This window comes from Clarias gariepinus, chromosome 10 (assembly GCF_024256425.1).
Source record: "Clarias gariepinus isolate MV-2021 ecotype Netherlands chromosome 10, CGAR_prim_01v2, whole genome shotgun sequence".
NCBI classification, from domain to species: Eukaryota; Metazoa; Chordata; class Actinopteri; order Siluriformes; family Clariidae; genus Clarias; species Clarias gariepinus.
The window spans coordinates 26,851,089-26,872,547 of record NC_071109.1 but is presented as its reverse complement, the minus strand read 5'-3'; the positions used below and the strand labels follow the sequence as shown (position 1 = coordinate 26,872,547).

The window sequence follows — 21,459 nt, the reverse complement described above, 5'->3', positions numbered from 1 at the left end:
TGTACATTTGTTACCCGGTTCAAAGGCAAGAAGAAAAAATAATTGCTCCCCATCTCATCCTGGGTCTGCCCTGCCCTTAAGCTGTGCTGTTCCACAGAGCCTGTGCTACCTAGCAGCATCACGGCATTTCAGCTTCATTATATTGCCAAGTGAACTTTCTGGAATGTCATATACCCCACCGTCTCAGTGTGTATATGTTTAATGTAAGTGTTTGAAGTGTGTGACCGCCTCGTGACACCATACTGTATCGTTCACGCAGATTCCTGGAACGAAAGTTGCTGCAGACTCCTGAAAAAGGAGACGATTTGCTCGCGTAATGCAGGCGCGTAATGGAAGGCGCAGTTCAAGGCGGAGTCAAACCGCATTGGTGAGATAGGGGTATAACAGCAGGAATAACGAAGGGGGGCAGGTTATCGGGGGCGGGACTTGTAGAACGACTTTCACACAGACACACTAACTGCTGCCATGCAGAAGGCCTGGGTTCGATTCCCAGCCAGTGCCCAAACCCCAGCCACTGGATGTAGTGCTGGTCCCAAGCCTAGATAAAATGGGAGGGTTGCGTCAGGAAGGGCATCCAGCGTAAAACCTGTGCCAAGTTGTAGTGCCGACTGGGTATTCCGCTGTAGCGACCCCTTGCCGGGAGCAGCCGAAAGACCAACAACAACAACTGATTACTTAAATGGCCGACTAAAAGTTGCGCCGTCTGCAAATGCATATGTGCATCCGAGATGCGCGAGTTTCAGTACTGTATTTTGGCGCATACTGTACCATAGATGGATGAATGGAATTTTCTGGCTAATTTGGTCCTACCAGCCAGCTCTCCCCATTTACAGGACAGCTGCTTTTTCTGCTTCTCTGTGAAAAAATTCTGGTCTGCTATCAACCGTCTTCTACTACAGTATATACACATCAGATTCTGCCTTAAAATAGCAATCAGATTACTGGTTCGATTCCCGGGTGTTGCAGTAATCTCTTGAGAGAGCTGATTGGCCGAGCCCTCTCTCAGAAGGGAGGGATATGAAAGGTACTTAGTGCTCCCACATTAATCACGGCTCTACAGCTAATCGAGGGGCGTCTGTGAGCTCACGCACGCGGAAGGAGCGGATAGCGCTGTCCTCCGAAACGCCACCAAACGGTGCATGAGCGAGCAGTTCGAAAAGATGTGGTCGGCCGGCGTCACGTGGTTCAGAGGAAACCGTGATGGTCTTCGGCCATCTCAGCTGGTAGTAGTAGCTTAATGTGGGAGCCCCCTAGTGACCCTTAGCCCCCTACTGACGGGGAGGAATTGGACACGACTAAATTAGGGAGAAAATCTGGAAAAAAAATCCCCCCCTCCTCCCAAAAAAAAAAAAAAATAGAGTAACGAGAGAGAGCGAGACATAAAGACAGTTTGGTTAAATTTCCATGAGGAATTGTGGATAGAGGAAAAGTGAGACAATGACGGATGGGGATCCCGGTGTCTCGCCTATGCTTTGCAGACACAAAAATACAGTACCGGGGGATTTTTTTTCGCTCTAAATGAATACACAAAGATATCAGAATTGCATTACAGCCAGGGTACCAATCCAAATCAAATGAGCAGCAATTCCAATACTGAGTGGTAATTTCACAAAAGAGATCACAAAAACAATTCCAAATATTGCAAAGAAAGCTTTTCATTTAGCAGATCTCTTTGTCCAAAGCAATTTTTGGAGATAGGAGCCCAACAGAGACAGTTTTGTGGTAACAGAACTGAAACTCTCCAGCTCCTAATCAAAAGAGCAGCGCTCGAACCTCTGAGCCAATACTGTTTTAAACCCACAAAGATGTTTCTTTACAACGCTATTCAAAATCAGTCAAAGTTTACCTTTTCCCTTTTCTGCTTAATGCCATTTAAAAATGCAGCAATTGCACAATCAGACCTCTATAATATGTGCAGTTTTTTATAAGGTGCACTTGTGTTGTTTTCTCAGGTTTGGCATTAGGAATACAATGGTGTGATTAGATGAATTACAGGGTTGCTACTGAGTGTTGTATGCTTTTCGAAGACATGCTATAATTGTAAAAATGAGGGCATCTTCACAAAGTTTTGACTTTTTGACAGTGATAGACCTGGCATATCCATTGGCGCTGGTGGTTATTTTCGAGGTGTGTACAGGGGTGATGTCAGTTTTAAAACAATCAAATTCTTTTCTAATTCATGGCTAGAGTTGTTCCTTTTAAATGTTGCTGCGGTTTAAAATAAGTAGGCCTACACACAAGAATTTCCATCATAATATAGGGAAATCAGGAATATATGAGGGTGAGTTAAAAATCTGACAGTCTCCTTGCTTTTCATTACATTTTGTCCATCTGTCAGGAAGCTTTCGTATTCCCTCATAAAAAAAATCTTTTGGGATAAACTGCACACCACGAATGTACCGCAGTCTTAATTTTTTCATCAAAAGTGAATCAACTTTGCCAGATGTCCAAACACGTCAAGTCTTCGATAAATATTTTCACCAGGTACGCCCTCAGACCACCAAAAAAAAAAAAAAAAAAAAAATCACTGCACGCTACTATTCTTTCGTGCAATTCACAAGTCATCCATTTTTCGCTCACACCGCAGTTACAAATTAAATGATGTAACACGTTCACACCTGCGCAGCAGTGTCTGGGGAGACCTTCAACAAAAAAGTTTTGACATAACCGGAGTGCAGATAATTTTTGACTCACCTTCATACATTATATGCAATGTTATCTTTCACTGATGCTGCAGTTTTTCGTAAATTATTGTAGTATTTTATATCGGAATAATTTCCTCATTTCGTTATTTGAATACTCTATTTTCCTTTTCAAATTTTATGTCAAGGGCAGTTGTATAAGCATTTCACTGCATATCATACTGTGTATGGGTGTGTATGTGCTCCCACATTAAGGCTACTATTACCACTCAGTCAGGAAGGCCGAAGTCTATCACGTGTTTCCTCCGAACCACATGACGCCAGCTGACCGCATCCCCCCCCTCTGAGAGAGCTTGGCCAATCAGCTCTCTCTAGACCTCCAGCTGCGAGAGGTTACAGCATCACCCGCGAATCAAACTTGCGATCTTCCGATGATAGGGCGAGCACTTTACCACTGCACCATTTAGACTTATACTACATTGTAATGTTTATAAATACTTTTTTTTAATCACTTAAACCTGTAAGAAATAAAACCGTTCGAGACAAATCAGACAAAAAAACATTAGATCTATTGAATGGAATTAAATCAAAGATCATTTCCTATAGTTTCTTAAAAATGTTAAGATTTGACAAAATGACATCATAGTGGTATTTCTCAAGTCACGATTTCTATCATGATAAAACTATGAAAATACTATAAGAGCTTGTTGGGACATTTGTTCACACTTATACGTTAACAAAGTGTTAAAAAAAAAAATCAAACACATGAAGGTGTCTGATTTGTGTGTAGGTCTCGATTATATGATGGCTACTTTTAGGTGATCAAAAGACATAAATGTGTTTATGTTTTGCTTCCTTCTAACAAATCTATCAGTTACATATGACAGTTTTCAAAGAGAGCTCACGTAGCAAAAGTGAGCATGTGACATAAGCTGTCATGGCATCCAATAGCTGATGATAATAATTATCTGTAATGATGACATGACTTTCATTAAAATGTCCGGTGCCACTGGAACAAGGCGTCAAATTTCATGACATCTGTCATAATGTCTGTTTTTATGTCATTATCTAAGTGTTAGAAAAAGGCTTTAGAAATAATAAGAGATGGAAATGGGTCAAGGTATGTTCACGTGTCAGGACACACAAAAACCTCCATGTAACTAAAGTGTATATATATATATATATATATATATATAAAAAATACAGTACATAATGTAGCCAGTACTGGGAATGTCACTCAGCACCATTAGGATCTGGATCCTACATTGTCCACATGACCCCCACATGCACACTGCGTTACCTGCAAACTCTTTTCGTGATATCATAATTATTATAATCCCATGAATACCAAGTAGCACATAATGATGACAAAGCTTAGCAACAACTCAGCAGCATCTCAAAAAAACTGTGGGCGACATAATCACAACAAAAACCCTGCGTTTATAACAGAGAAAAATATGCAAGAGAGAATATTTAATCAGTGCATTTGAATCACTGGCAGCGCAGTGGCGTAGTGGATAGCGCTGTGGCCTCGTACCTCCAGGGTCGAGGGTTCGTTTCCCCACCTAGGGTCTATGTGTATGGGATTTGCATGTTCTCCTCGTGCTTGCTGGGTTTCCTCTGGTTTTCCCCCACACTCCAAAGATTAGGTTACTTAGGTTCCCAAATTTCCCGTAGTGTGTATGTGCACCTTGTAATGGATTTCCACCCTGTCTAGGGTGTTCCTTGGCTCGTGCCCAAAGTCTCCTGGGATAGACCCTGTACATGATTAGCGGTATAGCAGATAAATAAATACATTTTAACCTCACTGAACACTACAGAGCTATAAAATGCCATGTTTATGTAACATTTTAAAGCAAGTGGCTTTCCCTTTTTTAAACGGCAAGCAGCCAAATCGGGCAAATGATGAGAAATCAGAACTGCTAGCCATGAATTGTGTTCAATCACCCTGATAGCACCACGTCTACTTCTTATAGCTAATCAGCGACTCCTGCCTTTACACTTCCCATGCTCTCTTTAAGAATCCATTTATTAAAATAAAATCGGTTCAATCTGATTAGTCACATGCGGAATTTTCTATAACAGAAGCTCTGACTGTAGTGATTGTATGATGAATTATTAATGTGGTGATGCTTTCTATAAGGAGATGCTTATTAAACATTTATGGAAGGAGTCTCCAGATTCAGTGCGTTTTAATAGACAGTTTCTCAGTTTTGTTGTTGTTTCTTTAAAACTTATTTTCATTGGGTGGACCCTGAAACTTCCATGTTGGCCTAATTTCAGAGGGGTTTAACCACCAAGATGCCACTTACCACCTTACCATACCATAAGGGGAAGAAGAAATTAAAATGTACCTATAACTGGTTATAGCATGACCCACCATTCAATAAGGAATTAATATTTAATGAATTAATCAGTAATTGGAAAATTGCTGTAGTATAAGGGCAATAAATCCCTTTATTAAATAAATAAGTTCTCTTAGTAGAAAATATTCCACTTTTAACGTAGTGATACCTTCGCACACCAGGCTGCATCACATCACCCTGTTATTGATTATTTTCCTATAACATCATGTTATTCCATCATTTTATCCCTTATATAATGTTGAATTTTCAGCACTATTTCAGCATGGAACACCAGCTCAGTAGGATTATGAGAAAGAACAAATCCTAGATGCAAGTGCTCATAAGGACATGCTGAATTCGATATAATCCATTTTAAAACATCATTACTCCCTATTTCTCCACCTCCATTCACCACGTTCTTTACCAGATGGGCCACATTAGTCCCAAAGGCAACCACCAAAATTGTTTGCTTGATGCATGCAGTTGTGCTTTTTTCCAGGTCACCGGAGAGACGCTGCCGTTTTCTTTACCAACAGCTCTGAGTAAAAAAAATATAATAAAAAAACCAGCACACCTGCTCATATCTCCTCACTATCCATTTCTTTATCTTGACTTGATTGCTTTCTTCTGGCCCTGACCACTTCCCTCATTACCCGCAGGCTGGCGTCATCGCTGCTCCCTGACCTGTGAGACAGTGGGATTTTAGTGTCTGTAAAGCTTTTAAAATAATGGAGCTGAAGTCATTCGACAAGAAACAACTGTGAGACAGGGAAGCGTATCGGCTGCTGGTCATCTCAGGGACACTGATGATGACGTATTTGTTTAAATTTTATTTAATTAATATTTATCAGAAATAGTGATGTACCCTTTATCGTTTTTTTTTTTATTTTAGGTTATCGACCACTTAGTTGAATATACTTTGAACGATTGTTGTGAACCGGCAAAGCTTTCAGACACAAGAATTAAAAAGTGATTCCAGAGTTGATCCTCGTGTCCCCTGTAGTTGGCTAATGTCTTTTTCTAGTTTGAAGCAGAAGCTGATTCCCAGATAACTCGACAGACGTCTGATGGATGTAATGTACGATCCAGTGATCTTAGGGGAAGTGGAGGGGGGGCGGGGGGGTCTGTCTAATGAAGTTGTGGACGGTAGGAATAGAGGCGGGGACCTAGGTGATGACCCAGACACAAGGGACTGCAGTGCAGAAACAGCCACTAGTCATGCGATGGTTTCATTCTGACACCCGTCCTCGATGATAAACGCTAAAAGCAATGCATAATACATTATTATATGGAGGAAAAAAAATAAAAATAACACCGCATGCATGTGACACCCTCTTGTCACTTTCTTGTCAGGCTCATCGTAATAAAATGAATACGCTCATCACATCTTGGGCCATTATTCTTATTCCCCAAGCTGGCGCGTGGCTCACCGCAAGTGCACTCGGTGATCTTTCTTGCTCCATCGTCTAATTCTTGGATAGACAACGCTTCTGCAATGTAATCAAAAATCTGCCCATATTAATGATAATGAGAATATAATTCAGTGAGTGTGCTGTGGTCTGTCCCTGCCATAACTAATTATGCTGCTCGCCGAGTGGAAATTTAATAATGGAATTTGAAACCACATCACAGGTTTGGGTGTTTAAATATGCTCAGAATAAATTCAATATACTTGATTTTCTCAGACAAATAGATTTCATTTGCTTTAATTATGGAATAAAATATGTGTGCTCAGTGCCAATGATTTTGCATATGGTTATCAGAGAGCGGATAAAGTAGCATAAGGAATTTCTAAAACTAGTGTGCAGTAGGTGTATTTCTTCAAATCTAGTTCAATTAATTCTTGAAAAAAAAACATTTCTAAAAGTCTGTTTTAGTAACTTACTGATTTTAACTACCAATATTAGGACTGAGCTCCAAATGTAGGAGGGGTCGTTCAAGTCAAACTGGGACTTCTGATAATGCACTCATCCCAGTGTTTCACCAGTGCTTAGATTCCATTTCCACAATCGGACCGCCTGCTTCACGTCCAAGGCACTGGCCTCCCAGGAACTCCTTACATGGCCCAAACATGTGGAAATAGATGTGGCAATAACTTGCAGCAAAAGTTCCTGTGCAATGTGTAAGTGAGGTTCATAAATGATTATGTGTTGGTCACAAGTTATCCATCAATTTTCAAGTATAAGGAGTTCCACCTGCTAAATGTTCATACGAACAGCTGCAGTGGGCTCCAAGCCAGCTCGACTGGGATCGTCATTCACAGATGTACGGCCCTCTTTAAAACAGTCGCACCATTCAAAAGTTTTACTGTGGGTACCAGTCTCATCATCATGCTGCGCTTGATGTCTTCTGTAAATGTCAATCAATTTTATGCTTTCATTCATGAGACATTTCATCACAATCCTCGATTTGACATGAACTGTCCTTGCAAAAGAAATTATTGCTATTGCTGTTCTGTCGAAATATAGCTTCTACAGATTCCTATCACATTATCTTTGATTAGCTTGCTGATGCATGTACAACTCCAACTGTTCAGTCTCTCTGTAAAGCTTAGAGGGGTAGCTCAGTGGTTAAAGCATTGAACCATGTTTCGGAAGATCCCAGGTTCAAATCCCACGAGCACCCTGTTGGGCCCTTGAGGAAGGCCCTTAACCCTAAAACTGCTCAAATGTATAATGAGATAAAAATGTAAGTCGCTCTGGATAAGGGTGTCTGCTAAATGTAAGTTTATACCGTATAATCCGAATGCACTAAAATCACGAATAACAACTACAACCATCAGTCATGCTTCCTCCGATAGATTTGAAGCCAGCATGTTTGTAAACTGCTGTTCATGCTACATCATAGGGCAGCATCAGCCACTCTGCCCTCTTCCTCATGCATAAGCTCACTGAGCCGATGATAGGGTAGCGTGGCCATGATTTACAAATGAGTGCGAGTAATCCATTCCAGCCAGAGAGCAGACCCAATTTTCTCTTGTGACTCCCAGCCATGGACAGATGTGTCATCTGTGGGATTCAAATTTGCACTCTGTTCGTATAGTGTGTATGCTCGTCTGTTGTACGGTAAGCCGTGACCTAAGCCGACCTTTAAAAAGCATGAAAGAAGAGCAGTCACAAAGGTCGTTGTGTGCGGCTTTAGAGGGTTTATAGAAGTCACAGTGATGTCAGTCTGGTTTTTGGCACCACCAGTGCAACAGTGTTGGTGGACCTGAAGGTCAGAGCACGGATACGACTGTAGAAGGTCAGAGAGAAAAGGCAAGCCAGGAGATGTGGTGCTTTGCAAGTGATGATACAGGATGTAGGAATACAGTATAATGTGCGCTGAATGTTTGGCATGAAACAGGATATGAAGGCACGAATCAGCATCTTTTAAACTAATCCAAGACAATATTCTGTGCAGAATTCAAAAAAACTAATTAATAAAAAAAAAAAGGTGTCTGTGGTTCAGGTTATAGTGTGAAAAGCTAACGGTGAAAGCTAATTCTCACACTCATGCCAAACCACAGGGAAGTGTGTAGAGTGAATACAAGTTAAAGCAAACAGTTTGACCGCAAAATGAAAACTCCATTTCTGTACTTTTGGGAAAAGTTTTTTTTTCTCCAAATAAAGCAAGATGCATTGCCAACTGATAGGAATTCTTTTTTTTTTGCCTGTGTTTTGTTTGAGTCAGAACCATTAATCCCAAAATATTTTGTCATATTTTGTATTTTGAGTATATCAGTGTGAATTTTGCATGATTTTCTATAACTCCATCTCCCTGAGTTTTGTCAAAAAAAAAAAAAAATAGCAAACACATGCTTTGTCAGCAAGTCACGGCAGTTAGATCAAGGACAACCGGAATTTCAGAAAAGTCGGGACGTTTTTTAAATTTGAATAAGATGAAAACTAAAAGACTTATAAATCACTCACTTACTCATCGTCTATACCACTTTATCCTGTATTCATGGTCACAGGGGGCCTGGAGTCTATCCCAGCTCGTCATAACATTACAGTAATAGTGGACAGAACCAGACAAAGCTTCCCACACACACACAGAGCACATCTGATGTCTCTTGTACCCAAATCGCTCATGGCGGGTTCTAACGAATTTCTCTGCTTGATTTTCTATTTAAATATTACCATAAGTGCATCATGGCTCCCATATGCAGCAAAACCCGTGAAAGTAATTGGAGCATGAGAAATACGAGTAAAAGATGCATTGATTGAAATGTTAAATAGGAGGTCGCATTATAAACTTCACCACAGTGCTAACAATATCTGACTTAGCTATGCTAATTATATGGTGTTATATAATAAAGTTAATATATTTAGATCAATTTGGCACAATGATGTTAGTATGTAAAATCCAAATTGTGTTTCATAATCATGTCCCGTTTCATAAAATGTTTTGCGTCATTAACCAGTGGCATGACTGCAATGGCAAAAACAAAGATAAATGCATCTTTTTGGCTTCAACTTCTCCAAAAATCCATTAAACATATTTAATTCACTTTTGCTTTACTGATCACGTGACAGAAAAAAGTGATGCGATTAAAAGTCAGATTTTGCTTAACAATGCAGCCACTACTTGTTCTTTGTTTAAACCATGCAAACTTTTAAAAATAAGGTTATATAACAAATTCAACATTATGGCGATGTTCACAAAACAAGCTTGAAAGTGACTTAAATCTGTTTGTTTTTTTTACCCTAATGTAGATCAGATTTTTTTAGGGCTGTGAAAAACCTGATGTTTTTCAGAAAGGATCCGAGTAACTTTCACATATATAATAGATCAGATAGCTGTGTATATATCTGTCATGCAACTTGAATAAGAACATTCAGATAGGAATTCACAAAACTTTTTTTGTCTCTGTGCACACATAAAGCACTCACTGCTGTTCCTCAGCACTGGAAGCGCAGGAATTTCATTGCAGTTCTAGCCACAGCTGCCAAAACAGCTAAAACAAGCCACCTGGCTTTCTTCCTTCTTCTGGAACTCAACAAATACAGATGACTATCTGCTTGCTGTCCTCCAGAGCAAAATCCCAAGCACATTTTAATTTTTTGCCAAAATCGCATCCATTGATGATTTTAAATCAAAGAATGAGTGGTTGCACAAATATGATGTTTGAACCCATATGGGTCATATGTAATGTTTCAGAGGTCAGGTGCGTCCACATACTGTAAAAGTCACTTGTAATTATGAATGCAAACAGTCATGACATGCAAATCCAATCCACAGTAACTAAAAAAAAAACTAAAATCAGCATTCCGTGATAAGTCTTGTAATGTGAACATGGCAAACAGTTAACGTACAGTAGGCTGTCAATAAAATATTCAAAAATACTATTGCATGTTAAAGTAGTACTTTTATATTAGTAGTATATTATCTCATGCTGATGATGAATCATTTTTATTCTCTACCCTTAAATTTTTTTTTCTTCTCTTCCCTTCAAACTCAGCTTAACGTCTCTATAAAAATTAACAGGAATGTAAAAAGTCTATCAAATTACAATGAATTCGGGGAGAAAAAATTTCCAAGTGGGTACCACATAGAATTTGTATTACAGGATGCACATTATGCAAAGTCGCTGAATTTATTTCAGAAATGGTTATTTGCCGACTGTATTAACTAAAATGTCCTGGTGTGTTTGACGGTTCGTTTACTCATTCGTTTATTCAGTTATTTATCTTTAGTAACTTCCTCATCCTGTTCAGAGTTACAGTGGATATAATATTTGTCAATCAATGTTGTATTTAATATATTCAATACAACCTGAATGGATGACTACTCCATCGTAGGGGACCATGCTCACTCTTACTCACACACTCACTCACATGTAGGAGTCATTAGAGCTGTTAATCCACCTACAGGACCAGCAGGTTTATCGGAGATGGAAGAGCTGAGATAACCGAAAGAAAACCCACATGGACAAAAAGAGGACATGAAGGATTCGAATGAGTGGCAGTTCTGCAGGTGGAAATTCAGTTTCGATGAGAGAAGTAGAACTACTCTTTTCTCTTTTTTGCTTTTTTTCTGCACCTGTTTTCTGTGTTTAAACTGTCTGCAGGTCAGCAGCTTGTAAAAAAAACTCTAACCAGCCGATCTGGCACTAACAACCGTGTCGCGGTCAAAGTCACTTTGAGATTTACCTAAAGCTCTTGACCCGTCCCTGCATAATTTTAGCAAATCACTTTGCTGCCACCTGATTGGCTGATTGTATAAATGCATGTGAATGAATGTTACTGGTCTATTAGTGTAGTCGCAGTATTTAAGATGATGTACTGGAAAAATACATTTTACTATCATGATGTATTTACCTTATTTAAAATATATATATATATATATATATATATATATATATATATATATATATATATATATATATTTATTTTTTTTTTATTATTTTTTTTTTTTTTTTTATAATAAATAAAAAAAGGTTAGATAGTGAAACAGTTTACGCTAATGTTTTTTTTTTTTTTTTTTTTTTTTATCAAAGCGGTAGATTTATCCAGAGCAATGCTCCTGCATCTAAATGACCAGATCAAAACTGGCAATGCTCTCCAGCAGTACACAGCCCTAATGCTAATTTGATTGTGTTTCATATTGATTTCTTCACCTTGAATAAGACATTGCTTGGAAGTGAAGAAAGTGGCCCTGACATGACCCATAGCTCTCCCTCTGTGTCTTAGCTTTAATATTGATGCTTGTACACGTCAGACCTGTGCTTTGATTTTTTTAAGCCTGTATAAGTATGACATTTACTGTGAGGATAAAGGATTTAAAAATCAACATCATTTTCCATTAAACTAATTGCATAGACGAATGACTCAGATTACTGCGAATATGCGTGATTAAAAATGCAAAAGATTTAAATTATGCATGACCAAAAAAGATTTTTTAATGCAGTTGATATTAAAAAAAAAAAAGATTAAATGGTGTGCATGTGTCTCAATCATCCCATCATCATGCACTCATCTTTAGAACGTGTTTTATATCTTATCTACCACATAGATGGCCTCGTGATTTGATCCTGAGATCAGGTTACGCACATCACCTGCCTGCAGTTTTGCATGTCCTCCCCGTTGGTTTCGTCCCACCTAACAATACTGGTAGCCGGATTGACGACTTCATGCCCAGTGTTCCATCATGAACCCGATCTGGAATAAATCACTTATCTGAGGATGAATAAATGCTTACAAAGTAAGATGTAAAAAAATACCAATTTCTATATTCTCTTAAAAAAAAAAAAACCTGTATGTATTCAATTTTTTTATGTTAAATTCTACATCTCTAAGGATTATTTGGTTGACCTTTTATGAGAACCAAACCACCGTTTGCCTTAATCCTATTGAGAAAACTAAGAATTCTTAACCTTTAACTATACAAGGTGCCCTTGAATAGTTTTAGTATGTAAATTAGTATGCAAAACACCTGTGTTATCCCGCCAGCACAACCCCACCCTTTTCCCCATAATACCCAGATCATCTGCACTATAATCACCAACAACCAAAGAGCCTTGCTGAGAAAATCTCAACCTAGTCAATAAAATAAGCTTGAAATTAGCCAGTTTCTTCAAACAGTGTTATAAAAAAATATTGATCTAAAACATTATTATTGATATGAGGAAATATTAGCCAATAGTTTACTTGCTAAGACATCTTTTTTCCCCCAGCGCAGTTAAACAATCTCGCTTGTATCGGGAGCACAGAGCCGGTACTCATGAAATAATTATAAAAGGCAACATTTTGTCCGTCACATCAAAGTTTTTATTTTCTCTTTACGTTCATCACTTGAGTTTTCTAGAACAGGCGATATTTCCTCCGTTGCTTTAGCTCTGCCCTTAAGTTCAGTTCAGGTTGCGGCTTGTGGATCAGCTTATATTTAAAGACAAAAGGAAAAAAAATGCTCTCATGCCATGTTTGGTTCGTTTTATACAGCTGAGCCGAGTCTGGATTGCATGCAAGCTGCAGTGAAACTTGTCAAACTTGTCACTAGATTTCAAATTAACCAGACTAATCAACGCACCTCTTCAGATCGTCATGTTATGAAATATTCAGCCTTGCAGAAAAGCCTGGGCATTCTGCCGAAGCAGAAAACACACACATGCAACTCGAACAGCCTGACCTTCACCTCGTCGGGTCAATATGTACGTTTGCATGCATTCAGAATTCCATTCCCTCGTGACACCGTCCGCAGAAGCTCATGCGTTTTCTCTCTCTCTCATACACACGCACACTATTAGACACTGGCTTAGTGCCATATGTTGACCTCCCCTTACACGTGAGGTGTGCAGTCTCCTGAGGGAAATCAATCACACACTAACGCTGGCCAGGGCTCCTTCCGAAGCAGCTGTTCAGCCTGATGATCATTAAACGAGAGCTCGGAGCGGCTCTAACTGTCCCAGTGACCCCTGCCCCCCCCATGGCTCTGCTCTCTACTCCAGTCTGGCATCCTACGGTGCAAAGCACTGAGCAGCTTACTGAATGTCAAACCTTTCGTTCTCGTAGGGCCTTATTAATCATACAGCGTGAGTATTCATCCTGTTGCTTTCTCTGCTGGCTGCCTACCACCGTCCTTGACGTTCATGCACACAGGAAGTCTGACAAATGCAGTCAGAAATATTGTGTGGGCTTGTCACAGTGTGTGCCAGATACTCTAAAGGAGTTTGTGTGTGTGCGCGCGCTTGCTTGAAGCTGTAAGTGTGTAAGGCGGTAAGACTTATCATAAATGATTATAAAACATGATCAAACACTTGACCAAAAGTTATTAAGGACCTTTGCCCGCTGGCAGCTGTGTGTGGGAGTCTACAGTGTCCTGAGAATTCTGGTGCCTTTCTGTTGTCACCAGCATTGATGTTTTTGCTGATCTGTGCTGCACTGGCTTTTCTGTGGGATCAGATTGGACAGGCTAGCCTTAGGTCCCTGCTAACATGCATGAGGCTTAGGTTCACATGATTCTGTCACCTGCGTGCTGAGGTTCTAGTTGGTGACCAATGTCGTTCAGTTTACCGGCTGGGGTGTTAATGTTATGGTTGATTATTATACTTTGCATCACCTTTATCCACCATGCCATGTATGGCTGTATGTACACTTACAAAAAAGAGATTTCAACAAAGTGATATTCTAAACCATTTGCAAATTAGGTTTGACATTTTATTCATATGGTGTGTGTGTGTGGTGCAACCATTTTTTTCCCCCAGTTCCTAAACTGCAAGAAGTTTGTTTTTAAAAACCTACTGAATAATCATGTTTTCATGTTATCCTAATAAAGAAAAATGAAGATTGCAAGGAAGGAGCGTAGATTACCGCTGCCTTTGGTGAGCACACAAAAAGCTTTGCTAATCTGCCAAAGAAGCCAGTAAGATGCCATGCAAACAATATTCACGGTGATTAGTGCATTATTGTAAACTGTTTTGTGTTGAAATTTCCTTAGTGTGCCTTAGAAGCTCTACATAGCTATTAAAGTTTCAACAGAAGTAATAAAAATTTAAAAATACAATAGCGTTTATTGTAAACGAAAGGCAAACCCAGAAATGTACAGTCTACTTATGAATTTACTTATCTAAAGTTAACATACTTCTTTTAACCACTCCTAGCTCATTCCTTTTGTTCATGTTAAATAGGAAAAAAAAAAAAAAAAAAAAATCACATGACTACTGGTCACAGCAGTATTATGTTTCTGGCAGTTAAAAAATATTAAGGGTGTGGAAGTTTGCACATTCAAATTCTTTCCTCAGTAAGGCAACAGGATAAGCGTTCAAATCCAAAGCCACCCGTGACAAAGTCATGGTATGAATACTTTTGCATAAAAAAAAACAAACAAAAAAAATTAAACCTTGATTGTGTCCTACACCATCGGGCATTGTTAATCGCTTGTTTTAAAGCAAACCAGCTCTGCACACAGCAAACAACCATTAGCATGGTGCTAAAACTGTACGAGAACTCCCACAGGTCTAGTTCCCTTAGAATTAAAGGAAGGCATTATGAATGCTGCAGCAGCAGAAGTCAAAATCACTTTCAGACATTGGAAGAGCTTTTACATAACAGCTAGTGGAGCACTAACCAACCAGAGAAACTGAACCTTCATGTGCAGCGAAGAAGCTGTTCCTCTGTCATTCATAATTCACCGGCTGCACTCTGAATAACAGCCTTTGAGGAATAGTTTGACATCACAGATGAATAATTAAAAGGTGCCCTTTCCCCCATTAAAAGAGGGAGACGGATAGCCTTTCCATTGTCTGATTGGCCAGACACCGGTCTCTGAAGGCTACTGTGGCTTTTTCTAAATGCCATGCTGTCAGTAACTTCTAATAACAAGTCAGTTATAATTTTCATTGAGCATGCATGTCATTGCAAAAAAAAAAAAAAAAAAAAACTTTTTGAATGGAGCCTTATTATTAATCATTCAGCTGCTTAGGAAAAATCTTGATCTGGTCAATTAAAAGGATCTTTCTGGATGTGGTTACGATTAGTGTCACTTGCAGTGGACACTGGAAACTGAACATCTGGGAAACTGAATCTGGTACCTGTTAATTTGTCATTCCTGAATGCAGAAGCAAGTACAGTCATTGCACTGGCATCATCAGTGCCACAGGAAGCCAAAGCCAGACAGTCAAGGCAGTGTTAATGAGATCAATGAAGTAATGAAGTGCTGCTTTGATTCTTTTTTTTTTTGGGGAAAGAGCCCTGCTCCACTAAGCTCTGTTCTTTAGTCTTGCATGCATTTCCGATTGGCTGGGTGGGAGGACAAGCAGACTTGTACTATTTATAGCCTGGTGAGAAATAATTCAAAGCTATCCGAGAGACGATCTCGCAGATCTCTGACAGCAGGAGGAATAGCTGAGGAAATCTTTAGTCTGTCTCCGGAGAGAACTGGGAGATGATATTATGTAATGTGCTTTGCCTGTCTGGGAATCAGTGCATGAGTGATGGGAATGATCTGGGACAGGATGCAAAAAGTCACTGCTTTACTAATTAGTATTAAAAAAACAACACACACACACAGGCTGGTGTGAGATTTGCTCACATATCCTAACAACGTGATGTTCCTTCTTAATTTGCATCATGTTTAGATTGAGTTAACAGAGTATAAAAAAAGCAAAAATCCAACACTGACCTTAACTGTCTTCATTGTGCTCAGAAAGTCCTCCTGCTCTGTAACTCCGCCACATCAGAACTCAAGCTCGAAGGGACGAAAAAAAAAAAGAAGAAGAACTGGAGCGCGCGCGAACACGGAACCCGTTTTGTCTTTTCAACTTGAGTCGCGTGCCAGGTGTGCGCGAGGAGCTCGGTATCTGCGTGACGCTGCGCTCGTGTACAGATGAAGCGCAGCGCGCGCGTCGGCGCATGCCCGCTTCTATTCCTGCGCTCCCTCGAGACGCTGCGCGCGCACTGCCAAGCAACAGCTCCTGCTCCCAAAGAAAGCACCGACACACCGAGAACCTGCGCCAAGTGTGCGCTGCTAGTTAACGCCGCTGTGCCTCGGTTTTAATTACAACTGTTAAAAAAAAAACTAAAAAAATAAAAAAAACAGAAACTCTTATTACTGTTTCATCAAACCCAAAAGAAATTTTCAGGAAACTGAACTCAACCCGAGCGTTAAACAAGCTGCATACATCAGCTGGGGATTCCTCTGGGTTCCAGCTGAACACATCCGGCTTTAGTGCACAAGCTGTTTAGGGACCCTCACTTTTCACTACTGGGACAAACTAAAGACAATTCATCAGAATTAATCTCTGACTATATAAAGAACTATCATTATTCATACACCATAAACCTCTCCACATTATCTATTGTCACAGCTAGGTTTCACAGGGGTGAATACTTATTCAATATTGTAAAGGTTGTTCTTTGTAAATTACCACCACTTCGATATTATGGCTATTTTGTGTAAATTCATAGGATATATTTTATATCAGTTACAAATGTATTTGACATCGAAGGGGGTGAATACTTATGCAAGAGCTTGTCAGTCCTACATGAACGTAAAAGGAAAGGGGTAGAGCAAAAGAAAGAAATTAAGGTAAGCATGGATGTATGAATGAATGGATGGATGGGAGTATAAAATCTAGAATGGATGTATGGGAGAATAAAATCTAAAATAAATGGATGGATGAAAGAATAAAATCTAAAATAAATGAATGGATGGAAGAATACAATCTAGAATGGATTGATGGATGGGTGGGATCAAATCTAGAATGGATGGATGGATGAATGGAAGGTGGAAGAATGAAGGAATAGAGAAATAATAAATAGATGGATGGATGAATAAATAAATAATGCAGGGATGATGAATAAATAAATAAATGAATGGATGGATGATGGATGGATAAATGTATGATAGATTGGTTAAATTATTGATAAAAGTATGTATCTTTGGATAAATAAATGGATGGACTGGCGAGTGAGTGGATGAATGAATGGATGGACGGATTGGATGGATGGATTAATAGATGGAGAAATTAATTAAAGAAAGAAGAAAAAAATAAAGGAAGAAAAGGGGAAGGCACACTTAAACTCCAGATATAGATTGGACTGAAGGTGCCTAATCTTTTAAAACCATTAAGCAATTTCCAGCACAATATTTACACATTGGACATTTTATCCTCATCTGTCACTCACGTTCAGTAAGCACTACCCCTGGTCACAGTCATGATGTATTTGGAGTCTAGGAGCTGTGTATATAAGGCAGGAAGACTCCCAGGAAGGGGCATCAGTCCATCAAAGGGCAATATTTAAACACCCATTCACACCATGAAGAGTAACGCAAGCTGAGGATCGAACTTGGAACTCTGGAGCTGCTACACACTGTTGCACCATGCTGCCCGTTTTAGTCTCTCTCCATGCAGAAATACCTACAGTATAAACCGTTTACTCAGTCAGTAAAAGTGAATCAAGAAAACCCCTAAGTATCCATGCAAACCTAGTCATGAATACAGAGATAGCAAATGATTGAAAGCAAATTATATAAAATTGCATCCTACATTGTATAAAAACAAGACTTTCAATCACAATTTTGAAGCATACACTAAAACAGCAGATTGCAGTTAGTACTTACCAAAAAACAGAGTATATCAAAAAAGCTTAACATGTGCATACAAAATAATTTGACTGTCAAGTAGACCGTCATCCTCCAAATGAAACTAACACATTAATGAGGAGCACCCCAGCAGATTTCTGGCTCGGAGATTAAATTATAATGAGGTACTCGGGTGGTGAGCTTCACACCGCAACCGAAAAAGTGAACAGCATATTTAAAATCCCTTAAGTGCTAACAAATTATTCAGTTATTCGTCTAAGCACATTATTCAAATTCACTAGCGAGAGAAACGTTATGTGGTTATGAGCAGGCCATTTCTAGCTATAAGCAGTAGAAATATTCGCTTAGCGCCTCAGAGTCACCAGGGCAGCCGATGGAAATGCAGGGGAGCCAAACAGCATGCTGATTAAGGCCACCAAAAATCAGCAGGAACTATGGTTAAGGAATAAAACTTTGATTCTACCAGTGGGAGTTGAGGTTTTACCTTTTGAACTGAAATAATCAGAATTTTTTTTACCGTTAGGATTCTTTCTTGAGGTGTTTGTAAATGAAGATGAAGACTCATAGCCGCAGCAAAACATCTGAATGGGGCAAACGTTTAAAAAAAAGCTGTATGTCTGTGAATGATGATCCCACCTGAGGTAGTTCGGAGCCCATGCAGTCATTTCCGTGAACATTTAGCCAGTAAAACAAGTAAGACAACTTGAGGAATAATTGCCACATACACACCATACAGTCCTGACCTCAATCTTAGCCATTTCCATGTATTTGTGCTGTTCATAAAGGAGTTCCTGGGAGGCCAGTTTTTCAGACATAGAGTGGGCAATCTGAGCATGGCTCAGGCGTACTGAGTAACCTTTCTACCTTTATGGTTCGCAAACACTAGTGAAATGCTGGGATGAGTGCATTTGATTAGTGCATAAGGAATTATATACAGCAGTAGTTCCCGGCTCTGTCCCTGCACATTTAAGTGCATTCTCAGCTCCCTGCACACCTGACCTAACTAATCAGCTAATTAGGTTTCTTTCCTGATTTGAAATGGGTGTGATCAGGCAGGGAAAACTTGTTGGGAACGACTGAGATAGAAAAATGAGATAAAGAAGGTTTTTAGTCTCATACAGTATCTCTGTTCCAGTTTGACTTGAATGCCCCTCATGTACTATATGCTTATATTTAGGAAGAATAAATTAATCAATTGTGTGCAAGTATAAGAAAAAATTTACTGACCTTTGCAGATTACTCTGGTGCACTGGTGCCACATTATATACCCTTGTTACATTTCTGATTCATACAATATTCATACCCTTCTTAATGTCACAAATTTGTGAAAAAGATTTTTTTGTTAAAATGTTACATACTTTGGTGGTGGTGTTTGGGAGTGGCACATTTTTTTAAAAGTATTATATTTATTATTGTGTTCTTAAACTTATAAGCCTGTTTAAAAGCTCACATAAAACTCCTAACCAAGTAGGCTTATAAATGATTTCATCTTATTGTGCCCTAATGTGTTTTGTTTTACAATAAAAATCTATACAACTCCAATAAATAGCCATATTATAGATTTGAGTTCAGGTCATATTTTATCCTCATACTGAAAGTGGAACTAATCTCTCTGCTCTGTGGTAACAATAATCATAATGTCAATCCCATGCATTTGAGCTCAGTAAAGAGACGCAACACAGGGGTGACCACTGTCGCCTCTTGTTTTTGTACTTTCCCTAAAGCCATTAGCTCGAACAACACAATACGACAAACTCACCTCCTCAAATCACTCCTCCCATCTTCCAATTTCCTCCTTCTTGTTGCACTTATGAAAGATATCATTCTCCATCTCTCAGTGGCTTAAAATATTTAACAAGTTCAGATGCAGAAGTGGATATAAAATTACTAAGACAAAGTGCACTCTAATGCCCTTGGCAGAATCTGGTAAGCATGCCTATGTAATTCCACAAGGTTAACAAGGATTTATCCAAGAATACAGATTAAGCCCTCGCTCCAGTCACTCTGTAGATCAGTCAGGATCTTTAGAGACATGGATCTCTGCAGAGACAAAGAATAGAAAATGCACGGCTTATGAGATTTCTATTTTAGCATAAATCCACTTTTTCTTAAAAAAAAAAGAAAGTTATCAAAGCTTTAAAGTTATTAAAGTATTTTACCAGCAATACATAAGACCCCAAACTTGCGGTACGGTGACTTAGTGGCTAGCTCTGTTGCCTCACCCTGTTGAGGGTTCAAATCTAGCCTCATTGTGTGTGTTTGGGAACGCTAATTGGGAACGCCATTTAACCTAGTCTGCATGTCTTTGGACTGTGGAAGGAAACCGGAGTACCCAAAGTAAACCCACCAAGCACAAGGAGAACATGCAATCTCCATGCACATAGACCTGACCCAGGAATCGGACCCAGAACCTGGAGGGTCATTGCCACTTACTGTATGTTTTACAAATTGTCCATCTGCCATGATTGACATGTTACGGCAAAATTCTAAACTGCAATTGTTCTTTATTCTAAGAATTCACAAATAGTTTCTGGACTACTTCTAAAAAAACAGATATAGGAATATCCAAGTATAGATTTACCACACCACATATGTTTTGTAGGTTTTCTCAGCATTCTGGCCAAATGTTTCTTCCCACTGGCTAAAAACATTCCAGAAGGTGGACTGGCTGTGGGAAATTGCCCCTAGGTGTAAATGATCCAGTGTCCTGACATCCTATCCAGGATGAGTTCTCTTTCCTTGAACTCAGTGTCTCTGTGATAAGTCTTGGATTCACTCTGACACTGAGCAAGACAAAGCACTTAAAAAATGAAATAGAAAAAAACTCTCATTGCTATATATATATATATATATATATATATATATATATATATATATATATATATATATATATCAAAGTTAATACCCATAAGAAGAAGAGGATTAATAAATCCCTGAGATTGGCATTGACTTTAAAAATATTCTGGCTAATCAGAATTAAGAATTTACTCTTTTGTTTCACAGTATTTATTGTGAAAGAAGAAAAAACACTTGTTTAAAGTCGAGGCAGGAACAAAATGAACAAGTATTGACTGATTTTGTGATTCATGCTCTTGCACTGTCCCTCGAGTGCTCACATCAGTTTTCCTCTGACACAAAAAAGGGGAGTCAGTGAACCTGGATTTATTGGCTTTTCTTTGTTTATGAACCTTATAAAGCATTATTATTATTATTATTATTATCTGGTAGTTTAGTACAATTTCATATATTAAAACTGTAGGCATTGAACAAAAGAACTACATGCATCAAAAGCACAGTTTATAGGATATAAAACCAATTCAAAGATTCTAGACACTCCATGAGAAGCGTGAGCTCAGTTCTGGATCCCCTGTGTCTTTTTTTCTTCCATCACACACTCACTTCAATCAGCAGTGAACTGTAGATTTTCCTACTGCAAAACCTGAAAACAT

General features: G+C 39.0%; 1 protein-coding gene across 3 annotated transcripts in view; it reads right to left on the bottom strand.

The window, feature by feature from the left end:
- Positions 1-21,459, bottom strand: part of si:ch211-269c21.2 (carbohydrate sulfotransferase 8) — a 66,846-nt gene that overhangs the window by 37,965 nt on the left and 7,422 nt on the right. The window contains exon 1 of one of the 3 annotated variants that reach the window (XM_053505230.1): positions 18,875-18,915. The exons of 1 other annotated variant lie outside the window; for it this stretch is intronic. The gene's annotated coding sequence lies outside the window, so the exon portion shown is untranslated. Of the gene's footprint in view, positions 1-16,087; positions 16,174-18,874; positions 18,916-21,459 lie in introns of those variants that run through there. One more of the 3 variants, XM_053505229.1, reaches the window with a different exon arrangement.